Here is a 6779-nt window from a genome sequence, read left to right as displayed (position 1 = left end):
CACACACACACACACACACACACACACACACACACACACCTTGAGCTTTTCGATATGTCTGGAAATCAAGTCTGCTTATGACGACTATGTTTTGTTTTGTTTAAGACAAGGTTCCCTACCTCAGACTAGCCAGCAACTTGCTATGTCACACAAGTTGACCTTGAACTCATGATCTTCCTGCCTCTGCCCCCAGAGTCCTCACAGCAGGCTTACAAGCATATGCCATCTTGCCCAGACTGGTTTGTTAGTTTCAAGCTGAAGATTGGATTCAAGGTCTGGTACAAGCTGGACAAACACCTACCATGGAGCTGCACCCTCAGCCCCACCTGGCCCTGCTGTAACTTTCCAAATGGATTTGCATGAGAAGCTTGGACTCCCTGGGGTTTCAGTGGTCCCTGGTAGGTGGGTAGCAGATGGTTACTCCTCTTGATCTGACCTCCAGAATCCAATTTCCTTCTCTTGGTGAACCTCAGATTAACCAAAGTCCTCTAGCAAAATGGAACAGGTTGAGATATATACATCTATAAATGAAGATGGATTTACATTCATGGTGGCCATAACTATGGGGGATGAAGAGGACCCATGGTCTAATTGGCAAGCTGGATACCAAGAAATATGTGATGTCATGTCCAGCCCAAGACAGAAGGCCTGGGAGTCAAGGGCACTGAAACATAGGCCTAGTGATACATAGTGTGGAAGGCTGATGTCTCAACTCAAGCAAAGGAGTCTGGGGAGGAGGGGGAGAAAATAAAAAAAAGGAAGAGGAGGAGAGATAGGATAGGATAGGGTAGGATAGGATAGGATAGGGTAGGATAGGGTAGGGTAGGGTAGGATAGGATAGGATAGAATAGAATAGAATAGAATAGAATAGAATAGAATAGAATAGAATAGAATAGAATAGAATAGAATTGTGCTGGATAGTTTTAAAGTCAACTTGACACAATCTAAAATCATCTGAGAGGAGGAAACCTCAATTAAGAAAATGCCTCTTGAAAGCAGCAGCACCAGATCCAAGATGGTGGCCAGCAGGAGGCTGATGAAGGAGCTTGAAGAGATCCACAAATGTGGAATGAAAAACTTCCGTAACATCCAGGTTGATGAAGCTAATTTATTGACTTGGCAAGGGTTCATTTGTTCCCGACAACCCTCCCTGTGATAAGGGAGCCTTCAGAATTGAGATCAGCTTCCCAGCAGAGTAACCCTTCAAGCTACCCAAGATCACATTTAAAACAAAGATCCACCACCCTAACATTGACGAGAAGGGGCGGGTCTGTCTGCCCGTAATTAGTGTGGAAAACTGGAAGCTAGCCACTAAGACTGACTTAGTAATCCAGTCCCTCATAGCACTGGTGAACCACCCCCAGGCTGAGCACACACTCTGGGCTGACCTAGCTGAAGAATACCCTAAGGACCATAAAAAGTTCTGTAAGAATGCTGAAGCGTTTACAAATAAATATGGGGGAAAAGTGACCTCTGGACTAAAATCTGCCATGAGTGATTCCAGCAAGTTTAAGCAGAGGCCCTGAGCAGTGCATTCAGACACCCTGAAAAGCAGGACTCTGTGGAAATTGGCATGTGCCACCAACTGGCATCTGCTTGTGGCAGTTATTAACTTTCTATACTTTTCTTAATCAAAAAGTGGTCTAGGTAACCTGTAAAGAAGGATTAAAAAAATTCAGATGTTAGAAGAAGAAGAAGAAGAAGAGGAGGAGGAGGAGGAGGAGGAAGAGGAGGAGGAGGAGGAGGAAGAGGAGGAGGAAGAAGAGAAAGAAGAGAAAGAAGAAGAAGAGAAAGAAGAAGAGAAAGAAGAAGAAGAAGAGAAAGAAGAAGAAAAGAAGAAAAAGAAAGAAAATGTCTCAGATCAGGTTGTAGGTAGGCCCGTAAGGCATTTTCTTAATTAGTGGTTGATTGTGGGTGGTGTCATCCTTGGACTGGTGGTCCAAGCAGGTTGAGCAAGACATGGGGAACAAGCCAGTAAGCAGCACTCCTCCATAGCCTCTACATCAGCTCCTGCCTCTGGATTCCTGTCCTGTTTGGATTCCTGTCCTGACTTTCTTCAGTGATTGTCAGAACACAGTCCATGAATGGAGTCATGTGAGGAGATTTCTGAGTGCATGTGAGAAAACTCTAAGGAACCATGAGAAGAGTCTTGTAACCTCAGTTTTTTTCAAAAACATGAAATTGTTCTTAGAATGTGCTTTTGTGTCCCTCGCAGGTGTAGCGGACAGGAGTGAGTTTACTTCAGATTAGTCATTATAATTGGTTTGTCTATATGCTTCTATGCAAAAACTATTTTTGTTGCATTCAGCCTGCCCTTGTGATCGTACAATTTACTAGGGTATCTCTTCTTAACCCTTACAGTAGTAATTGTCTGATGCTCTGAATAAAGTTGGCTATTGCCTGAGACTTTAGCCTGTCTCATTTATTAGCTCTATTCTCCCAGCTCCCATTGCTTTAGAGCAATGACAAACTGTGATAGGAAGTGCGAGCCAATTAAACCCTTTCCTTCCCAAGTTGCTTAGGTCATGGTGTTTCACCACAGCAGTAGTTACCCTAACTAAAGCAATCTCTTTCTTCCAGGTCGAATATTATTGTGCATTGTGAAAAGATTATTATTGTATTATTCAAATGCTGACTTCTGTGCCCCCATATCCAATTGCAATCCTTATTTTAAGAATCTCTTGTCTCAATGTTGTGTACACATTGTTCCCCAATTGTTCCCTGATTGGTCAATAAAGCTAGCTGATCAGTCAGTGACTAAGTAGGGGAGAGAATAGGGCTGGACTTCTTCCCAGCCAGGGGAGAGGGAGAAGGACAGACAAGAAGAGGGTATTAGCCATCGTAAGAGAGTCCAGGAGACCCGATTAGAAAAATACCGGGAGCAGAGAAAGCTATAAAATGCAAGTATCTCAGGGTTTTTGGCTGGGAGGTAGCCAGATTAGCTCAGAGGATTAAAACAGAGTCATACAGCTCAGTTGTTGTGCCCTTAAAGCTTGTTAAAAAATATAATAGTCCAGTCTTAATTATCTGGGAGCTAGCTGGGTTAAGAGGAAAACCGCGACACTTATTAAAAAGCCACTAACACTTTCTCCTCCTCTGCTCTTGGGGCTAGAAGATGCTGCCCACACTGCGAGGGTATCTTAGTTTTCTTGCCGTGACAACAAAAACTTAAGCTCACAGTTTAAGGTCACAGTCCATCATGGAGGCAGGAGCTCAAGATAACTGGCCACATTATATCGACAGAAGAGAGATGAATGATGTGCTCAGCTTCGTCTGACGTCCCAGCCTATGAAATGGTGCTTTTCACAGTTAGGGAAAGTCTGCCATCTCAGTCATCCCGTCTAGACACTCTCTCACAAGCGTGCCCAAAGCCTTGTCTCCTAAGTGATTCTATGTTGGCATCACTGTTAGCCATCACAGGAAGCCTACCTGCTTTTTCTAGCCACTAACTCAAAAGTTGTCTTCTGGAAGCATCCTCAGGTACAGCATGGACCTAGATCTCTGGGCACCTAGGTACAGACACCGACACACAGTTAAGCATTCCTGGCACCAGGAAGTAAGCCTTGCTAAGCAACTTGGCAGGAGGAGCTCTGTGGGCACAGCATTATAAAGGCCAGGTGGAGGGTTGCTGGCAGTACCTGGACTGTCGGATCCCTACAGCCTCCTGGTTGGGATGTCTAGCTGGTTTTTGATGGTGTTACTTGAAAGAGGTTCTCTTGGAAGCTGGTCTTGAACTCACTGTGTAGTCACCAGTGTGACCTTGGATTTCTGACCATTCTGCTTCTACCTCCCAAGTGTTGAGGTTACAAATGCATTTTTACCATGCCCAGGTTTTACAGAGCTGGAGACTGAACCTTAAGCTTCCTGCATGCTAGGCAAGTGGCCACTCTACCAATGGAGTGACATCCCATCCAGCAATGCCTCATATATAAGAATTGGGTTTTGTCCTATCTGATTAGATCCCAAGCAAAGTTTCTGGGAGGGAGGCGAAGGCCTCCTGGAGTCTACCTCAGGGATTCTGGGACTATTTTGGAAGGCAAAGAGCTACAGGGCACAGGAGCCGGGAGCCAGGCTGCGGAGCCTGCAAATGTCATTACCCTAAGGAGAAGTGTCTGGCCATCCTGAGCTTTCAAATCTTTTGATGAAAACCAACCTGCTCACACTTCAGGAATCTGCTGGCTGGGTCAGCAGTAGCCACTTGCCCTGCTCCCCTGGGGGACCAAGTTTCCAGCAGAAGCAGGCCAGATGTGGGGGAGCTGGGAGGGGGAAGGGGTGGGATGAGACTAAAGGAGGTGGGGGAGGGGCTGCAACTGCCAAGGGCTGGAAAGGATCCCCCCCCCCAGCTTCACGCAGACAAAATAAACAAAAGTCCCTGCTGGAAGAGAGCAGAAGCAAAAAATGTGTTTGAGAAAAACAGGTGGAAAGGGTCTTTGTGGGGTTCAAAGACTAGTATCCCCCATCTGGTTATTATGGGCCAGGTATCCTTGGTGAACACCGAGTTAGTTCAAAGCATGGCTACCTCCACTCCCAGATCAGCTTTTCTGGATTATGACTTCTTCTGCACACACCATCACTGAAGACTCCTTTCGATGCTGCAGCTCATGTATCCATGGTTACCTGTTTCACACAGGGGGAACCTCAGGTCCTGAGCATTAGGTGGCTCTGACAAACCCACGCAGTTAGGGAAGGTAAAGCCCTGATTCAAGTCCAAAAGGCAGACCCCTATCTTCAGAACCACACTGAGACAGGGCAAAAGGCACAGACGGTGGATCCAAGCTGCCCATGGATGACGCCATATTTTGCAACTTGCTGTGTGACTCCAAAAAGATTACCAAACATCTCTGTGTCTTAGCTTCCTCATTGGTAAAACTGGACCTTAGAGCCTGCCCCATAGGGTTGTGAGGAGGGATTCCATTTCTCTCATGAGGGATTCTCAGGTGGCCAAGGGCATGGGATGGGATGGCCTGGTTCTGTGGGCCAAAGAGAGCTCCTGCTGCTGTCTTAGTGAGGAAGCCTCTGGGCCTTCCCTGCTTGGCCTGAAGGGGTTTAGGAGGTTATATGAGTGCCTAGGCCTTGCTAGGCACATAGTAAACACTCAATAAATGGTTATAAAATTTCTGAGATAGTGAGTGTTCTGTTGTGTCTGGATTTTGCTGGATGTGGGAAGGAGAGAGATGCCCAGGCATAATAGATACATACAGTAAACTGCTCCAAAGTCAGATAGCCTGTGACTCATTCTAACAAAGTTTGCAGATGTGTCATCAGAAACACATGGGGAAATTGTTCAGTTCTGGTTGGAAGGTAGGATGGGCTTTAAGGAAGAGGCAGCACTTAGCTTGGGTCTTGGGTAGCTGAGGTAGAGACATTTATGCAGGGGTGAGGGGGTAAGGGATGTGAGTCCATTTGTCCAGACAGCCAATGAGGAGAAGTGGAAAGAGGAAGAGACGGTGGGAGAGAAGAGACCAGAAATGTGGAGAGAGGTCTCGGAGCTCCGAGGAGTGGTCGACTACCTCTAAGATGCAAATGTTCACAGTGTGCCCTCAGCCTGGGCATGCTCCAATACCGCCTCCCTTTGTGCTCTGGGCTCTCCATGCTGCCTGGGTGGCCTGCACTGCCTGGTGCAGCATTATTGGTCTCCTGCCCCACATAGCCCAGGAGGGAAAACAATTACACCCTCAGCCCTGAAGCCTTCCCTAGGTCTCTCCTCTGAACACAGCCAGCATTTACAGACCTGGTGCAGGCTGGTTCCCCTGCAGATGCCTGAGACAGAGGGTTTCCCAGACAGCAGAGTCCTACGGAATTTGGGGGGGAGGGTCCAAGTGATGGTGTTCTGACCTCTAACCCACAGTGAAAGAAGTTGGATAGGGCTGAAAGCAGGGCAGTACTTCCGGAGTTGAGGAGCCTTCAGACAGCAGCAAGTTCAAGTTGAAAGCAGCTGAGTTCCAGAATAGGGACCAACAGGGATCCAAGGCATCACAGTGCTAGGCCAGGCTGGGTAGAGGAGGCCTCCAGCCCCGCATATGCCTGGGCAGTCTCTGTCTTCCAAGCCCAGGCGCCTCGACCATTCTGAAGTAAAGAAGGCACCTGAGGGTTCCCAGGCTCTCCCTGGCCTGATGACAGGAAGTGAGGGAGCTGAGGGGCCTGCTTCCAAAACCCATTCAGACCAACTGGGAAGTGTCTGGAAGCTCCCAGATGTTCCTGCCCTCCTCACCAAGACTGCAGGAACCCCATGGCCAGAATGTAGTTCATCTCATGTTCTTGGCTGCCTGAGAATCTCCAGGCAAGAGAAGAGAAATGGTTGACCCACACCATCTCTGTATGTGGCCAACACAAACCTCAAGTCACCCCCACCTCCTACTGTCTTGGAGGAGATTTGAGACACTCCCAAGTCCTCATCCTTCCCCGACACTCCCCTCCACCCTTGCAGGTGTGTACCTATACACCCGGTTTATTGGGTGCAAGGGATTTCACATGCTAGGCAGGCACTCTACCAACAATTACATACCCAGCCCCCAAAGACCCTACGGAGACAGGAATTACTGTCCTTACTTCAAAGAAGACAAGGCCCAGAGTCCCTAAGGTTTGCCCAAGGCCCCACCTGTGGAGATAGAGGGGGACCTCGAGCCTGGCTTAAACTTTGCCCATCTGACCTGGAATGATGACCGACTGCCATTCATTTACCCTTTAGAGTGAAGTAACTTTAGACTCTGTCCAACTGAAACCCATACTCTGTCAAAAGGCTGAGGTAAGGAGGAGCTGAGGCCTGGTGCTGCCTCAGG

General features: G+C 47.8%; 1 pseudogene; it reads left to right on the top strand.

Annotated features, from left to right (window-relative positions):
• The first annotated feature begins 1015 nt into the window (after positions 1 to 1015).
• On the top strand, positions 1016 to 1526 carry LOC116908192 (annotated as a pseudogene).
• The last annotated feature ends 5253 nt before the right edge of the window (positions 1527 to 6779 follow it).

The sequence above is a fragment of the Rattus rattus genome, chromosome 8, assembly GCF_011064425.1.
Source record: "Rattus rattus isolate New Zealand chromosome 8, Rrattus_CSIRO_v1, whole genome shotgun sequence".
Taxonomy (NCBI): Eukaryota; Metazoa; Chordata; class Mammalia; order Rodentia; family Muridae; genus Rattus; species Rattus rattus.
This window is presented reverse-complemented; position numbering and strand designations above follow the sequence as displayed.